Raw genomic sequence first — 19,526 nt, 5'->3', positions numbered from 1 at the left:
TGAAGTAACATGGTCATTGTATTGACTACAGTATATGATCAGAAAACATCATATTCTAAGTGAACACATTCTTTTATATGACAAGAGGATATATATTAAAGTCAGTGGTCCTCTTGCTAGAGAAGGAAGGTTTCACTGAACTATGGCACTGTGCATTTTTTACGAATTAATGACCGAAGAGAGCAGCACACTATACAATAACTTTCTCCTTTTCTACCTAACATCCAACAGTCTAAAAAATATTCATAAGGAGGAATGTTTAGAACTACAGCTGTATGTGTTTGCCCTGACTATAAATCCGTTCTGTCTTGAGTAACTATGATAAGAACTATTATGAAACTCCATGAAAAGTTTTTAAATGATGCAGAGACAAGTGGCAACATTCAAGGTAATGATGCCATTATTGTCATTTTCATGGAGTGTTGTGCTGTTTGGTTTGCTGAGATCACATCTTATACCGTGGTGATGTCTAATGCCTAACAGTACCAACACTCAAGTAACAGACTAGATAACGTCTTTAAGTTTATAGTTGGACATCGTCTCTAATGTGCATATGCAAGAAAGTGAAATAAAACAGACACCGTAAAAAACTTGGAAAAAGAGTGCAGACAAATTGTACTGAGTCTGTGTTACCAATGATACTTGTGCCTTTACATTGATCTCTCTCTGACACTTTCCATACAGATATTTTGTATTCTTTCTATCGTTATCACTGAGCTATCTGCTTACAAAGCTATTTTAGTTCCTACAGCACTAAGGCAGTATCTTCACTTCATTATCTAAAATATTTTCCATCAAGTTTTAAACATAATAGTGTATATATTTAAATAATGCATAATTGTAAATTATGGACTTTGAACTGAGGAATTGTGATTGCATATTGCAATAGGAAGCGAAAGTTCACAATTTGCACAAAATGAAAGATAGAATCATTGATTAGTTTTAGCATGGTACTGTAGCTGTTCAGACTAATATTATTGTTTCTAAGCTACTTAAAAACAGTAAAAGCAGTGTAGCACATCTATTTACAATAAATTGGTTGTCAGTCTTATAGTTATGTTGTATTCTTTGTGGTGCTGCTTTTCTATAAAGAAAACATCTATTTTTATTCACATGTTGTCCCTTTTGATTTATTTTGTTGACATGGCAGATTGATTAAGACAAATGCATTTTTTAGGTCCCTGTCATTCTAAATGATAATTGGGGCATTTATAGGAGGACGTTGACTTTTGCCAGTGATTGCCATTCAACCTTGGATTTTACTTATTTATTTATTTTTACAAACAATGGTAATCCCAACTAATGGAATAGACTGCAGTTAAAAATTCTGTAGAGTTAATAAACCCATTAGAAGGTTTTTTAGGAGAGACTTGGATAAAAATGCTGACTCTGGATACATTTGGCTGTTCTTTTTCATTTTATTACAGTTGAGTGCTTTCATTCATACAAAATGGTTAAAGAAAAGAATAAAATGCTTCATTAATTATTTAGTTTTTCTGTCCCAAAATGGTAACTTTCTCAATATTAAAGTGTTTCTATTAGATTACGGTGAACCAAAAAACACAAAAGGAGACACTGTCAGCAGCAACAAAGTACCTCATGCATAATAGTTCTACAATTGTTATCATACAAAATACATTTAACATTATTTATTCAGTGAGGGAATTTATTGACAAAGTTATTTTTTTTTTGTAATAAATATAAAAAAATATATAATATATATACCCTTACATGAAAGTAATACACATTATTATTTAATATGTTAAAGGAAAGCCATCAATCATTTTGATATTGAGAATAAGCTTATGAAACCTAGGCACTGGTAGGCATTCACCTACGAGAATTTATCGTGGTTATCTGCAACAGCCCAAACTCATGATTGTTAAGTTATTTTGTGACTCTGATTTAACAAAGCATTTGTGAATGTGGATGATTATGTAATATTGCCCAATGGTAGACTGGCATCCTTTCTAAGTTGGGTTTTTAAAGCTCCAGGAATGCATATGCACTGCTCATGGCATTTGAAAAACATGAAGCTCAGAAAATCAATAAATAGAATTTTGCATTAACTTTGTAAAAACTGGGCAATGGTAGTCTAAAAGGTTTAGGGGCTTTAATGAGGAATAATTCTGAGGACTTTACATTTTCAATACCTATTGTACGCATACTGTCAAGAAAGCTGGCGTTCTGATATGATAAAAAAAAGACTCTTCCAAAAGTCGTTTCTTTTTTTTAATCCCACCATTTCACAGTACAGTGAGCTGAACAGTAATGTGTTTAGGGTTTTTATTCTTTGACGTTTGTGTAAATATAAAAGAAAACATTGCACATTACACATGTAATATGCATGAAAAATGTCAAAGATATCCTTTTGCTAGTTTCATAGAGCATGGACAAGGTAGAAAACAAATAAACTGGTTATGCCAGAAGACTTCTTCTGTCTCTTGACTCTGACAGGAGGTCAGCAGTGTATGATTGTGAAGACTGCCACTGAGCAATACCGTCATTACAAATACACATTAACAAACAACTAACATTCACTATACGTATCCAGTGTACATTTCATTAAATAAACCATTGATTATTTATGTTTGACACCAATTAAAAAAAAAGCTTTCAATCTAGAATATTTAAATATACAGCTTTAAAACAGGCAATCAATCACATAATTGTCATAATCTCTGTCTATATTGTTTTTGGTCCAATGTGAAAGCATTGATGCTTTGAAAGTATCCACTTTTAAAGAAAAATGAAATTTCTTTGAATGACACCAGTCAACTACATAATGTTTTAAGACACTTCCAGAAAAGCTTTTGAGGTCGTGTTTTTATTCCTGCAAAGGAAGACTGTGGTCATTATAAAAGCTGTCATGTGAATTCATCAAGCTTTATTCTATACAGCATGTTTTGTAAAGAGCAGAGTTATTTTGTATTTTTAATGTATTCATTGTAAAAAGTTCAGGATCAACACAAATGTATAGTAGGGTATGACTCTGTTACCTTGTGCCTTAAGATTCAGGTTTTTAACCACTGACCACTCCACCTACAAGTAAATCATATTTTTCAATACCAGACATGAGCACCGACTTGTCATAAACATTGGGGAGCAAAAAAATGATAGGCTGCAACATAAATAATAACAATTCTGCTGGGCTGCTTTCAACAGCCTATCATTGAGAACACTTTTGCTTGAGTTTACAGATTCATCATTGGTATCAAACGATTCAGCAACAAAGGACCATAGCCTGGGCTTAGGCAGGAAATAATTTTGAGAGATGAGAAAATACTATAAATCCTAATTGCATCTATGATCAATCAGTTGGCACTGTTATAAAATATTTTTTGGGGGTGATGCAAACCTAAAATCCAATCCCCTGGCTATGCATAATCACCGTAGTAACACTTTTATAGTATTAAAGTATGTGTATTAAATATGTTATTGAGGATTCTGATCTTCAATGCACAAAGAAGCTTAGGTTTTAAATATTTGTTGAAAGGCATTGTAGTTCACTTTAAAGGTTTTCTTTTTTCATTTCAGTTTGTAGGGAATATTCATTTTATTTGGGATATCAAGAAAATCTATATAAATTGGTTGAAAGTTGTATTTTTGGTGCTTAATATTTTTAAAACAAAAAAACACACTAATAATAATAATAATAATTCTCCAATTAGAAAAGCATAGAAGAAACAAATATGTCAGACTAAAAGTATGCAGTCAACACAACAATATAACCGTAAGACCAGAGTTAACGTTTCGCTAAAATCGGATTGAAAAATTTTTCAAATGTTTGCAAATATCATCTTTTGTTGTTCACTACCATCTATGAATTGATTAATGAAACTCCTGGTGTTCTCTCCTACCTTGGCAAAAACTTCTCTGTACTCGACTTCTTATTTGCAAAACATTTATAAACATGGATCATGGATCACTGTTTATACATTCATTTTTTACATGTTTAAAATTGTATGCTTATATAAATAATATAATAATAATACATTTTATTTATATAGTACCTTTGCCATGGTTAAGGTGCTTGGGCTACTCAGTTTATTCCTGGGTCCAACATTAAATTTAACAACATAGCAGGTTGGGTAAGACATTGATTTGGCACTTAGACAACTATGGTGAATAGTCCCCCTTAAAAGGACTGTTGATTATATTGCAGTAAACCTAAGTTTTTATCTTCAGCTGTACTTCTATGCCTCCATTCTGTCTCATGCTGCTCCTCCTGTGAGACTCCTCTGTCAGGTCCACTGGCCACAGCAATTAAAGGTTTCTCTCTGCTTATGTGAGACCCAAGGCACCATTCCTCTCACACCCCATCTTTACAAGCTGATCCAAGTTACAACCCTTCTTAAGACTCCCGAAGTCCTTTGGATTATGGCCAATGAATTTTAGCAGCGGAGACGTGACACACTGATGGGCTTCTCATGATGGCACTGTTCCCTTCTTATAATCAGCAAACAACTTAGCTTGATCTGCTATTCTCTAGTCAGGCAACAGATGTTACAATATGTTAATAGTTTATGGGGCTGTTTTAGTGAAATTGTGATTTTGCTGTCCCTGTAAGGTTACAGGTTAGACTGACATGTCATGTACTGATCCACCTTTATAAGTAGCCTGTAGTAATGTATGGAATCAAATGTGTCTGGTATGGACTTTAACTCATTTTTACCCCTGCAACTTTTGTCAAGCATCGCCGAAGGCTGGGATGAATGGTTCACCCAATGTATCGCCCTTGAATCTGTTCACAAGTTTGCACTGCCAGCTCACGTATTTCTACATGACAGCCTTTTTCCCTTGATTACTTTCAGTTCAGTAAATATGTCAGTACACTGTTAAAGAAATGGGAAATATTCTTGACCTTAAAATTGCTTTTCATGCAAGACACATCTTTTAAAGTGTTTCATGAGAAAATCATAACATACTCACTGGACATATCGTACATTTTGTCTAAGAAAAAAACTTTTTAATGAAACCAAACTCTGTTTCCCCCAGGGCTAATTAAACTTTGCCCTCGTTAGGTATATTTAATTGGCTAAAATTTCAATCTGCTCATTAAAGTTCAAGCCTGAGGATGAAGAATGAATGTTACAGCTTGATTAGGACTCCCCGTGTACCTTGGAGGTGTAAAGTATGATCCAGTGGGATTTGATTCTTAGTAATACCTCTTAGACCATACTAATTAATTCTAGATCAACATATCTTTTAAACCAGATAACCCTTACACATCTTACATTTTAAATTATTAATAATAGGGCCATTTGGAAATTATTAATTAAATGTACAAATATGTGTTTAATAGCTTAATAGTTTTTCCATTGAAATGTCACAGGTTTTACTTCAACAATGCATTCTAGGCAGATTCCTTTCTCACAGAGAGTGATAGTTGTATGGGGAGTGCAATCACTGATTATCAAACATTCCTGTTAACCTTAAGTATTACTGAATAAATGGAATGGGACAAACATGAAACAAAAAATAGTACTGCTGTCTGTTAGCTTCAAGAACACAAATCTAAATTCCTGTCAGATCACCATGTGTTTGGGACTTCCTTGTTGTCGCCATTTTCCCTAGGTCACTAACTATGTACTCTGTTTTCTTTCCCCATCAGATTCATGAAGGTTAGGTTAATTGGCAACTCAAAATTGGCCCAGTGCAAAAGTTTTCTGTCATTAGGGAACTTCATGACTGTTTTCTGCCTTGTAAGTAGGTAGGTCAGTGGACTTTGTTATCCCAGAGGGAAATTTGTTTGCAGAAGAAAAGTACAAAACATAAGGCATAGTTACACAGAGAGAAGAAATGATCAAAGACACAATAACTGAGAACTAGTGTTATAATAGGTGAACACACTCAAGATTAGTAAAAAGGAGAACAATTGCTTCTAACAGGGCACAAAGTAATAATTCAGAATTCAGCAGCTTCTCTACAAGTAAGAATTTGGCGGAGTGGTGGCTCTGAGGCTAGGGATCTGCACTGGCAATCGGAAGGTTGCCGGTTTGAAATCCGTAAATGCCAAAAGGGACTCTGCTCTGTTGGACCCTTGAGCAAGGCCCTTAACCTGCAATTGCTGAGAGCTTTGAGTAGTGAGAAAAGCACTATATAAATGCAAAGAATTATTATTATTATTATTAAAATGCGTATAGCTCTAGGAGTGAAACCGTTTTTTAATCTGGTGCTCTTTACCCTTGTGAATCAAAATATGCAGAAGGATGGCAACAGCTGAAATTTTGGGAAAAGAAGAAGACTATTGTCTGACAGAATTCAGTTGGGCTTCTTTCTAATCTGTTTGTGATATAGCTCAGTGAGAGAGGACTGCTGCAAACCAATGATTTTACTGCTAATTTTTTAATATTCTTAATACTGAGGTTGCCAAAGCAAACATAAAAATATATTCAATGAAAGACATATATAAAAAGTGTTGTTATGGTTTTGTCTACTTTAAAATTATTAAATTTGATAAGAATAAACATTTCTGACCTTTCTTACAAATGTGTTCTGTGTAAAGATCAAAGTTCAGCCTTTCAACTATTGTCCCCATATGCCTGTAGTGCTCCACCATGCCCACCCTCTGCCTTTTAATTATTGTTGGGAGAGGGGGAGGACAGTAGCACAGCTACAGCTGTATCATTTGTCTTATAGATATTTAGCTGTAAAATGAATGATCATGTCATTGAACAAACTTATGAACAATAGACACATGGCTGTCCTCCTTATTTTGTAGTAGACTCACAATGATGGAGTCATCTTCAGATTTCATGAATTGTCTGTCTTTGTGTGAAGTACTGCAGAATTCCAACACAAGCATCAAACACTTTCTTTTCTCTCTCTCTTTCTCTGTCTGCCTCCATTCCTCCTGGCAAGCTTCGTCCACCTCCTTCCAACTCTGGCTCCCCAAATGGAGCGAGGTGGCTCCTTTTATTCAGGTTCTGGCAGTGTTCCAGATGGCTCATCAGTATTACCTGGAATCACAACCAGGTGTGGTGGAAGTCCACTATAATGCTCTGCAGTTCCCCCTGGCAGCCCCCACGGAATCCAACAGGGCTCCACCAAACTCTAACTCCCTGCGTGACCTGTGGGAGTCCATGGTGCCACAGCCACCCAGGAGGGTTGCCCTCTAGCGTCCCAGGAGAGGTATTGCCTCAGTGGTGCTCTCTCCCCCTGGTACCTTGGCCAGGTAATGGCACCTGTCACAATAGGAAACCTGTTTTTTTTTTTTTTTAAATCCACCAAAACAGTAATGATTAAAGTTTGAATTCCATCACATCAACTTAGCAGTCACTCTGTTTTTGACAGAACATTCAAGTTACTAAACAGCATTAATAATGATACATGGAGCTTTGTCTGGGATCCTGCCAAAGTGTTTGATTTCTTGTAGCAATGCCAAGGCAGGTTGAGTAAACTGATGGTCAGTTCATTGCTACTGACTTTGAAGCAAATTGTGAGAAAAAATCTAATAAAAGTAATAAATAGGTACTATGGCAACCTCTCAGCTGTGTAAAATATATTTTAACCTAAGAAGTAAAGGTGCTTTCTTCCTTGTCAGTTTTTATCTGGCAAAGTTTTTTGAAGTTATCTGGAGTATGGAAGAACAATGTACATTTAGATAAATCTGTTGCTCCTCTTCCTGCGGTCATTTAGTGAGAATACATGTGCTTAGAATTGCATGAACTGTTGCAGTTTTAGAATGTATCAGAATGCAGACGCTGTAGAGAATGGAACATACAGTATATGATAACCATTGTAGAAGAAGCCCAGACACAGACAGACACTGAGACAGCCTGAAGTCCCAAAACATTTATTATTATTTATTTTCCTGCTTTTCTTTTACAGCACACAGTGCACAAAGCACCACAAATAGCTCATAATCCGCTCTTTTCTTTTCTTCTTTGCCGCCTCTACTCCTCTCCTCGCAAGGTCTCTGTCCTCTGTCTCCCGACTCCAGCTCCCCAAGTGGAGTGAGGCGGCCTCCTTTAGACAGCACCCAGAAGTGCTCCAGGTGCATTACGATCAACTTCCAGCAGCACAGACCCCGGCCGTCTGTCACAACATCTAATGTTGAGTTGTAGAGACCATCCAAATGTTTGATTTTAACAATGCTGAAATCAGTTCTTGCTTCTTTCCCACAATCTCACATTTGCATTTCTACCAGTACTCCTACACTAGGCCCTGGTATTTGATGCTCAAATGAAAACTCTATAAGCAGCGTTTGTAATAAAATATAACATCATATGTTTACTATAACACAGCTAAGGTTGAAAATAGAAAATATAGTCAAAGCAAATGAGACGATTTCTGATGGTATGGCTTAAAAAGAAGAAATTCTAACTTTGGCATGCCAGTGAGCAGCTATCTCAGCTTGGGTTTGCCCATCATATGACTGTTTCTTGCTTTCAAGATTTCACTATAGAAAGGTAAAAAATAATGACACATGTATTGTTGGAGGTTTCCTTTTCATATCATGTGAAGCTTGTCAGTTCATCTGCTAACTCTCAAAGAGGTTAGGAATTTGTAAATAATTTGGCTATGGAGACTGTTTTTAGAAGTCAATTGTGATTGTTTAATAGCCTTTAACACTACATCGATATGCAACTCATAATGAATAATAATCACCTGCTTGTTGGAAGCCTTTTTCTGAACATAGGTGTCCTAGATGTACCTTCTTCAATAACATAGTTTTTGTTATTTAATGTTCTGTGAGGTGTTAGCAAAACTGTAAGCATACTGTTTGCTTTTATCATATGTACACTTTATAAGATAAAATAACAGTGGTCAAATATATTTCATTTTAATGCAAGTACTAATGCACTGCAAACCAAGCACTTGGCTGGCTCGCACATTGTGTAGGCAAAAAGCAACTGCTCTTCAGTGAGGAAAAGAAGGTTTCCTTTTTCAGCAACAAAACTGCATCACAGCAGTAAAAGGTACTGCATAAGAAAATCTGTTATGAACATTTTCAATTATTTAAACTTTTATAGTAGCAGATTGCAGGGCTCAGAAAGAAAATTAGAAAGCATGCTGTGCAGGAAAATTAAATAGGTTGTAGTTCCGCTACTCAAAGTGGGAGCACATCTGAGAAAATTACATACTTCTATTATGTCTTATGCAATGGCCAATGGTCCAGATCATTTACAATGCTGACATTTCACCCGTAACATCTTGCTTTTCTGGTACCATGCTGCCATCTCTCTGGACGTTTGCAGCATTTGACCTGTTTCAGATGTCCACTGTGTGTTCAATTCTCACAATCTGTCCTATTTCAGGAATGAATGAGAATTATATCAGCTGAATACTTTTGAAAGCAATTGAAATGATGTACATGTCAGATAACTTCAAATAAGAATTCTTTATATTAGCATCACTCCAAACTATCGTTGCCAGCACAACTGATTTAATTTTCTTTAGATCCCTAGGTTGCTCATCATGAAGAAAGTGAAAATTTGTGTTGGCTTACTTACTTTCAGCATTACATTTCAAACATTTCTGTTCTTCGAAGCAGGTGCATTTCCCCACTGATGATATGGAAAATAACTTTTATTTGTAGGATTTAAGGAACATCATATTTTTATTTAGACATTCATCATACTGTGGTCTTAAATCTCTTCTTTTGTTGATTAAATGTGCACTGTTATATATCTACATTAGCAGAATGCAAGCATTTAGAAAGATTGCAGCCTATTTTTGAGTCAATTGCTAGCTAGAGGAGTTGAAACGTCTTGGCACAGCACCCTACATCTCCTCTATTGTTTTTATTGTTTGTTGAAGCCTGAGAAATCTCTGATTCAAGGTGCCTTTAGGGATCTAAAGACCAAGTAATTATGTGAATACAATTTCCCATTTGTTGAAAGCAGTTATCAACAAGTGTATTGGTAACCCAGGGAGAAACAGTGGCTAATGAGACAGCTTTGGCCCAATTGCAGACAAACAGCCAGTGCACACTGGGTGAACATATTCATCTGCCATCCGCAATGGCTTACAAGGAGTGTACTATTAATGACAGTCTTCCCAACATATGGCAACTTTAGAAAATCTGCAAACAAAGGAATATTTATCTTCCCCATAAAAACGCTTCCTATCATCCCACAGCTGACTAGTGGTAGGATACTCAAAAACAATGACATTTATTTTTCATTCCATTATTGTTATTTTGGGTCTGAGAAATTCAAGAAGCATATTATGAGCATTGTTGAAAAAATCTTATATACTGAAAAAAATGATCTTATCATGAGAAAAAAGTGAGTCTTTTTAACAAGATGATTGACCCAGAATAGTATTAATTTTAACATACTTTAAAACAATCAAATATGAAATCTCCTTGAAGGCCATTCAGTAGAAAAGTTTATTAATAAATATGATCATACCGATTTGGAAATATATTATGACATTTTTATAATTTCTCTGTATTTGGAAGAGATAATCATAATTAATCCCTATCATATTTTGACAAAGTTAACTACACATATAAAGTCTCAACAACCAGAAGAATATTTCAACCATTTTGAAGTTCAGTACATCAGATCAGCTAGGACAGCATACTCTCTAAAATAAGCAGGTGACATTTTTCCTTTGGCAGTATGACCAGCACTCACTGAAGCATCTCCGCAGGAGTCTTGCATCTTGATTTTGTTTTCTTTTCATTTTATTATTCTAGTATTTTGTGAGTGCATGACTCCTTATTCTTTTTTCAACCAGAAACAAAATTACACAAAAACAAAACTTTGATTTACCATAAAAAGAAAACCAAAAAGAAGACATGGAAAAACAAGTTCAATGTCCACGCAAGTGTATTATTAATCATAGTTTTTTTAAATAATCTTATATCTTTTAGCTTTATACTGAAATACTGAGGTCTCAAAATGAAATATGAAATCTTTAACTTGAAAGTTGTTAATACTCTTACAGCATTGAAGAAGTGGATATTTTGTACGATGAAATAATGTATCCTTTGGTTTTTTTTTCAAGTTTATTTCTACACATTTATTGTCCAGATTAATAGTATAAAATCCACTGAACCATTGTCCTTTCTGTCAACAACCATTCTACAATGGTCTAGTCAGATATAAATGAAACTTCATTCATCCAGGAAAATAATTCTAAATTTAAATGAAAGTGTATGTAATTTTCATCTGAAGAATTTAGGAAGGCAAGTGCTCTAAGAGTATATATACTGTAGCTTCAGCTGTTTGATATAACCTTTCTAGACATTTTATAGTGTTATACATGCTACTCTGGGGAATCTCTAATGTTTTCTGTCAGAAGTCTTGACACTGTACAAGACCTCTTTACTCATGCAGCCAAAGCTTTCTTTTTGTACGCCTTTTTAGAGCACTGCTTGCAAGCAGTTGGGAAAGTCCACTTTTATTGCCTCTTGGCATTCTCAGAGCCCTCTTCAACAGGTTCAGGTTTATTTTCATGTGTACATAATAAAATGAGATTCCGACTTATATCTCACAGAAAAATAAAAATTCCTTTTCTGTAAAAAATACTGAAGCCTTCTGAAACACTGTAAATAACCCCAGGAATGGCTGCTCACCCGTAATAAAGTGTTAGATAGAAAACATAATGGAGCAAAATTAAATTACAAACTTTCATCTAAATCATGTTTTCTGAACATATTTCATTCAGCTTGTTTTAAGTAGCAAGCATCATGTACAGTACTTCAACATAGAGCTCTTCTCCATGATCAAAGAGTCGTTTTATTTATACAGTATTTATTTTAGCCTAAATAAATTGACAGCTTGCTTACAACAGTATCTGTTCATTCTGTCATTCAGCTATCATACAGATCTTTTCATGCCCAAAAATATGACTCATTAATGAGACTGCACGCATGCTTCGTCCAGAAGCTGTAGTCTGTGCAGCTTTTGTTAACCGATGCACTTTCATAGCCCTGTGCTCGCTTACAGCGTGTTAAGAGAAGTGTCTAAAGAAGCAGATTCTTTTTTTTATTTCCACTTTCTAACATTTTAAATAAGTCAGGTGGCCATAAAAATCTGGGACACAGCTGAGTGTTTTTATCTTAGAATGAATGAATAATAGATATCTGTCTTTCATCAGCAAAATAAGTGGCAACATCTAGAAATTATAGGAATATTTTTCTTATAGAATGACTTCATTATCAACATTTAGATAGCCGTTTTTATTCAGCTATTGAATGTTTTTTATTTCATTGGCAAATTTATATGTAAATGAAGATGAGAATAAAATGTACGTTAGCTATGAAAGATGTTTCACTAAATGTATTTGTTATTTTAAAGTGGTGGCTAGTGGCTAGTGGCTAGTAGTGGCAGAAATCAGTCTATCAAAAGATGAGCCATTAAGTGTCTAAAGAGCTATTGTTTACAATAACAGCTCAACAGCCAATAATAATATCAGTCTTAATAAAATTCAATTGCTTGAGCCAGTTAATCCTGACCTAACTAAAGCCATTTTGAAGGATTTGATCCATGAGAACATAAGTCCCAGGAAGTTTTTTCTGTCCCACATTCTTATAGCTGTTGTGGATTTTTTACCTTATTGGCAGAAATAACTGGAACGTTTCATTAATTGAAAATGCCTCTTTTTCCAGTCTATCGTCCTGTTACTAAAACAGAAAAAGATCTGAAAAGCTATTGCCTTTGTGATGTAATGCTCTGAAAAGAGTCAACACAGGGCTACCTGATAAAACCAACTTTTTGGGTGTTGGATTCCAATTAAAGACAATAGAGTCCGAGAGACTCTCCATTAACATATTTTCCATGTGTAGTTCATAAAATCCCTTGAGTTTGTAACAAATAAATGTTTGTTAGAAGTTTATAATAAATCAAAGGTTTATTTGTCAAAATATTTAGAATAATTACATGGAAGTCAGTCAACATATAAAGCGAGTTGCTGGTTGTTTGCTATCGCGGACTGAGCTCAGAATTGTTTTTGGAAGTGTATGGTTTGTTGCCTAGTATTTTGTGAGTTGACAAGCAATACACCTTAAGGCAGGTGTGTCAAACTTATATCATGGGGGCAGCAGTGGCTGCAGGTTTTCATTTCTTAATTAGCAACCATTCACTGCCGCTAATGGAAGACCTCTTATCATAATTTTAATTAATAAAGATAATTTAATATTTTTACCATTCAAAATCCTAATTGTTTCTTTTTTCTTCAGTAGCCAAACAATAATGAGACATAAATCGAACTAACAGGTGACCAGTAACTTGATCGCATTTGCTCCTATGTATTCATCATACAATAACTGTTTCATAAAAGTGCTTGAGAAGAGAAAAAAACTAAGGCAGTAGAATTGAAGAATGGGTTTAACTAACAGCAAGAAGTGTCCTCTAGTTAAGAAATTGCTTGAAATAAGTGTTAGACCGCTGAGATAGCTGGTAATCTGTTGGCTCACTTTACATTTCATTATTTGATTGGTTACTGGTTAAGGAAGAAAAAGAATCTTAAAAAGTTAAATGAATTAAAATTAATAAAAAAGTTTGTTTCATTATAAGCAATAACTAGGTAGCTGAGACAAAAACAAGCAGCCAGAATCGAAAGACCAAAAGACTGGGCATGCATTGCAGTGAGTAAGCCAGCATAGCCGAGAAAAATGTGGTTTTATCAAAGAGAAAAATAATTAGATATTTTGCTCATTTTACTTTACTCTTAGAAGTGTAATAAGTCAACACCATTATGACTCAGTAATCACAACGCTAGTCATGTGTTTTCCTCAATCAGTCCTCTGTTTCAGCTGAGTGTAGCTAATCCCACAGTGTAGAAGCAAGGTTAGGGAAAGTAGCCACATTGAGAAGCTGTTTATTCTTTTCATAAAATGTGACAACTCCATTGCTCTGCTAACATCACCGTCCCGGCTGGGAGAATTCAGCATGTTGATTATTCCTTAGGTGTTGATTATACTGTAACTCAGCCACTGCAAAACATTTATGACATTTCGTAAAAAATCTATTTTTGAATCAGATTGTAAGTTGTCATTCACCTTCATAAGTAGTTACAACTTTCCTCAAAAGCCTGTGCTAGGTTTGCCAATTTCAAATATGTGTAACATTATATCGCATACACAAAATGAAGTTCAGTGCTTTGAAATGCAATGCTGAAGTACATTAGATTTAATACAACCTGCAGCTATACTTTGATTGCCTCTGTATTTAACATATACTGTATCTTCTGTTCATTTTAAATGTTTCTTGTTCTTTATGTCTGTTTTTGCTGTTACAAATGCACATTAGTAAAGGCTCTTTGTATACAGTGCTTATTAAGTTAAACATTGAGGTCACAATAACTCACTGAACCAATAAAATCAAAATATCAAACCGTATTTAATAAAAGCATATTTTAACATTGCTGAATATTTTTTTCATAATGTTTGACACATACTCACAACATGCAGTATTAGAAGTACATTTCACCGTAGGCTAAGGACTAGGCTGCCTTTGTTTAATTTATTTTGTTCTTCCCTCTCTTTAGATCTTGATCTTAGTCAAATGCATATAATAGTTAGGGCCAAATTTGACACACATATTATTTGTGGCTCTTACTGTTCTGATTCTTATCCACTCATCTATCCATCCGTTCTTTTAATCCAGTTTATGGTTGTGGCGCGTGGTTGAGTATCTCAGCATCAGGCAAATATCAGGAACCATCCCTGGGCAGAGTACCACTATACTGCTAAAAGGCCCATTTCCATACACACTCATACTTGTAATTCAAGTCATTAAACTAACTCACACATCTTTGGGCTGTGTTATGAGAATAAGAGTACACATACTGTAGATGAACCCCTGCATGCATCTTGAAAATATGCAAACTACATAAAGAAAGTGACCAGGCTCAGTGCAACTAATTCGTTGTGCCACTCTCAACAAACACCAGTAGGCTCAAATTTCTGTTATTGTAGCCACCATGTGTAAAATTGACACTGTAATACTTGTGATTTTCATAGGAATTGTTGAGTACTTTTTTTAGCAGTACCAGAAAGACTAAAACATATAGTGAACATATAGAATTGTCACAATGGATATCAATGAATACAAGGACTTAGCATGATATTCTGAAAGACTGCATCACATACACAGTGCCTAATAAATGAACACAATTCAGTTGTGAAAATTTGAAATAAACATTTAATCTGCTACAGGAATCACAGCCTTAATGTAAAACAGGGGACACAGCATATTAGTACAATTCATAATTCCCACAATAATACAAACACCATGAATCTTGATTCAAGTAATGAAGAAGATCATCACACCAGTACTTGTCTTAACTTTTTGAATATCTTTTTTGGCGGTCTGGTATTAAAACATGTACATTTAAAAACCAATACCTTAAATCCCACCATTAGCTCACTGTACTTGTGGGTTTTCAGTATGGCAGAATTATGTATAAACACAGATCAGTTGCATATTAAGTCCAAAATTACTTATTCAGGATTTGGGCAATTTTTAATGGACAAGTTTCCTCTTGTAAGGGTTTATACATTTGCAAACAGTCCTTTTATTTCTCTGTTTTTGAAGAGACAGAAATTTTGGAACGTGACAGTTTGAAGCATATAAAGAATATATACATTCAATGTGAGAGTTTTTTGAAAAACAAAAGGCATTGAGCTGTTTGGTGCCAATAAAAATTAAGATGGGTGTCCAAACCTAATGATAATTTAGAAAAAGTAAATGTCGCAATCTATACTATGTTGGTTTTAAAATAATAAAGTAAATAAAAAAGGAAACCCACTCTTGGCTTCCTCTTCTAATGTGGTTAAGTCTAAGGCTAAGCTTGGCTTAGTCAGTGTATTTATTATTATCTAGTGTTCATGGTTTGCAAAGGAATACATTGCTAAACTTCAAAAGGGTGAAGTAAAGCACAGGATTTCTTTTGATTTATCATAAAAGTTCATGCTGGCCGACTGTTTTCTTTTATTCTTTAGCTATAGCTTAATTTTCTAAAGTCCTGGCATATATTTTTAAATATTTTAGATTCCTAAAGCCACTATTTGCTTAAGACCCATAAGGAAGGTCACGTAACACTTAAGTATAGAGTATACAAAAATAACTAACATGATGACTGCTGAAATCACGCACTGTTTGACTGACAGATTTACTGTATGGTCATATCTTTTAATTTCTGCTAGGTAGTGTCATCTACAATCTGTGACTAGATCTGTCTTTAGGGCAGTTCATTAATGATGCTATTATGACAGCGAGCAACTGCATACCCTTTGGTTTTTTTTTGTCACTGTGAGGTATGATGGCAGTGTGGGTTGGGACATTTTGATTTACCAGTTCATTATGTCATGTGCAGATTGGTATATTGGACACTGTTGTTTTTGTTTAATTGTGCAAAGTATGCAGCAATCTCTTGATTACAAATAACTTTTGAGACTGTATTGAGATGCAACAGTTTTGCCTACCTCTCCCTTTTGCAAACATTCCCCTGTTCAACTCCAGTTCATCCTGGCTTTGGCCACTAATCTGCTGACCTCATCAGCAACTGAAACACACAGCCTGGTTCAAACTCACACTATGGCCGACACAAGGTCAAGACTGGTCAAGACTGAAGTCAACGTTAATACTCCTGAATCTGGAGCCTCTAACAGCTTTGCTGCAAGCAACTTCCAAATTTACCTGCTCATTGTTGTTGGTTTTATTTGTTTAAACTGTAATCTTTTTAAAATTTAAGGTAACTCTAATAACGGAAGTACTGTCCTGTCCAGTATTTATACTTTACCATTTAAAACAATAGTTTTTTTGTTCAGTGAATTATCAAAAAGTTGAATTCTGTACTTAAATTATTTTAAAATATTAGTACTTTAAATTGTAAAGCAAACACTTATAAGGGATTATTTCCAGTGCATTGACTATCTTTCTTTCTACATTTTATTTAGTAAAACAAAAAAAAAGTACACAGTAACTTTTTAAAGAAAATAGAAGTCTAATACAGGTATATAGTTTATTGTTAATATATAGATTTGGACAATTGCAAGCTTAAAAGCATTTTTTTTTCTGATGAAGATTAAAACGGGAAGAAAATGCAAAAAGGGGCTTAGTGGAAGAATTGGCTAAAGTGTAAGCAAAAATGAAAAATTAGAACTATTCGCAATTTACTTGTGTAAATTTGTGTAAGAATGAAAGAAGCACAGCGGTTGTATTACATTTACCACTTATACTGTATAACAAAAAAGGAATTCTTTTTGTATACAAAGAAAATAAAAGACACATGTGCGCCCTGAAATGATTTTGGCACACACAAGAGTATCTGCAGACTGAGTTTCTGAGGAGGATTAGAAGACATTGCACAGCAGCTAGAAACCAGACAGTTGTTAACATGGCGACCTGGGCCTGCTATTGTACCATTTGCTATAAAAATGAAAGTACTTTGGTACACACATGTCTGACATCAGTTCTAACTATGATCCTCTTAAAATCACAGAGTTTATTTTAGTCAGGGTTTAATGCTTAATCAAATGCATCGTGCAGTGTATGTCATGATTTAAAGAGATCCATTTTTGCATAAGTGCTACACCTCAAGTACCACAGTTCACAGACAATAACAAGCAGAATCCACAATTTTTCATATAAGAAAGTTATTAAAATGTATTTCAGGGCAAAATTAAAACACAAAGCAGACAGTATTATGCTCATAAAAATTGTTAGCCATAATGTACTGTCATGAAAGCCTGTCTCCTAAAACCCTGCATACAGTATGTGATTTTAAGATTTCACCAGTTGAAGGTAAATCTGCAATATAAGGCATCAACTTCTACCAGCCAATAAATACACAATCTAGAACTATATTTACTTGTCCAGCATAAGATTCCCTTTCAGCAATTAAAGCCAAACAAATAAATAGTGAACGGAACAGAAAAAAACAGCTAAGGACATTCATAGTAGTACCGATTTGCATTTGGAGGAGCAGCAGATACAAGAAATAATTAATTTGCGGAGTCTCAAATTTGTCTAAAATTGCAGTAAAGTAATGATTTTCCACTTTTTAAGTAATTTGTTTAGACATATAACATATTGATCTGCAGCTTCTTTGAATTGGCATCATTTTCTGCAGAAGATGTAACACATTTCTTTGCATTTTAAAATGGGCATTTTAGAAGGAGAAGTGGGTTTAGAAACAGATGGATGAACTGATGGATTTTACAAGACTTCCATAATTTTATGCTTAATTGTGACTGTTGTAGACTGTCTTTTAAATCGTTCTGTCACTGTGGTTTGCTTTTAAACATCAATCATTCTGTTTTCAAAATCCTCCCTATGTACAGCTTGGCTCAGCCTTCTCCCTGTAGCATCAGAAACAATGCAGGACCCGAGGACTAGCCACCAGACCATCTGTAGACAGAGATCACTCATGCAGTCACTCACACCAGTGCAATTTGGATTCACACATCATATTTATGAAAGGTTTTTAATCTGGGAGAAAAATCAAGACTCTCTGAGAACTGTATTTGCTCGTGAGAGATTCTCAGTGTCCTCCTATTATGGCCATCTTTTAACAGACACTGGTATCACTTCATTCTCTTTTCATTGGCATGGATCAGATAGTCAGCGAAACTTTATTTTGCAAAAGATATTTTAAAGAGCACAACATCATAAGTGATTTTAAGAAACAAACCAAAAACCGTTCAAAATAAAAAAGATTACAAGTACAACCGTTTTAAGAATTGGTATCTATTCATGTTTAGGGAAATATTCTAGCACTTAATTATGTGTAAAAAATAAAAAAATAAACTGGTTGTAATAAAAAGAGCAAATATACCCTGGCACCCTGTAATTGCAGCTGCTTATAAACATTCTTTGTACCTAAATGTCTGACTTTCCATGAGAATAATTTTGTTGAATATGCTGATGTTTTTAAAGTTGTTAGAATTTGAGCTGAGTCTGATTTAGTTAATCATATTATAATATATCTTATATCGTTATAAAATTGACACATTTATACATTTCAGAGAACTGAAATAAAATCTTGCACAATGTCCTATTTGTCAGCTTCACTTAACAAAACACAAACAGGTTTATTTCTCAGTGACACCTACTGTTTTGTTTGATTCATCAATATTATTTAGCTATTGACTCATTATTGCTTTCTGTTAATCAAACATAGTATGATCTTCACAGTACCTACATATATTCTACCAATAATTAGGAGAATTGACTCATTAAAGATATGTCAGCCTAAAAGCTGCATGATAACCTAGTATTAATGTACAGTAATTCTTTGAATTTTAGTAAAATCTTGTTTATTGAAGTTCATGAAAATACTTGAGGTAAATCTGCATGATGCTAGTTCAAGTCAACTGCAAATTAATAAAGGATCCATGAAGTTAAAGTCACTGAAACTTTCTGGGTGGAATTGCCACACAATGAATATAACTGCTCCCTCAGCCCTTCAGAGCCTTTGGTTTGTATTGTGTGGGAACTGCACTTTCTTCAAACGTCTTCTTTAATTATTTTCCTGGTACTTTAGTCTCTTCCAAAATGCTAAACACAGCCAGGTTTTTCTAATTGGTAAATACATAAGCATGACACAAGTGACACCACCCT

General features: G+C 34.6%; 1 protein-coding gene across 8 annotated transcripts in view; it reads left to right on the top strand.

Annotated features, from left to right (window-relative positions):
• The window catches only part of LOC120539266 (neurexin-2-like), a 2,018,463-nt gene that overhangs the window by 1,986,887 nt on the left and 12,050 nt on the right, over positions 1 to 19,526 (top strand). The window lies entirely within an intron of this gene.

The sequence above is a fragment of the Polypterus senegalus genome, chromosome 11 (assembly GCF_016835505.1).
Source record: "Polypterus senegalus isolate Bchr_013 chromosome 11, ASM1683550v1, whole genome shotgun sequence".
Taxonomy (NCBI): Eukaryota; Metazoa; Chordata; class Cladistia; order Polypteriformes; family Polypteridae; genus Polypterus; species Polypterus senegalus.
The sequence above is the reverse complement of the archived record's forward strand: the minus strand, read 5'-3'. Positions and strand labels throughout refer to the sequence as shown.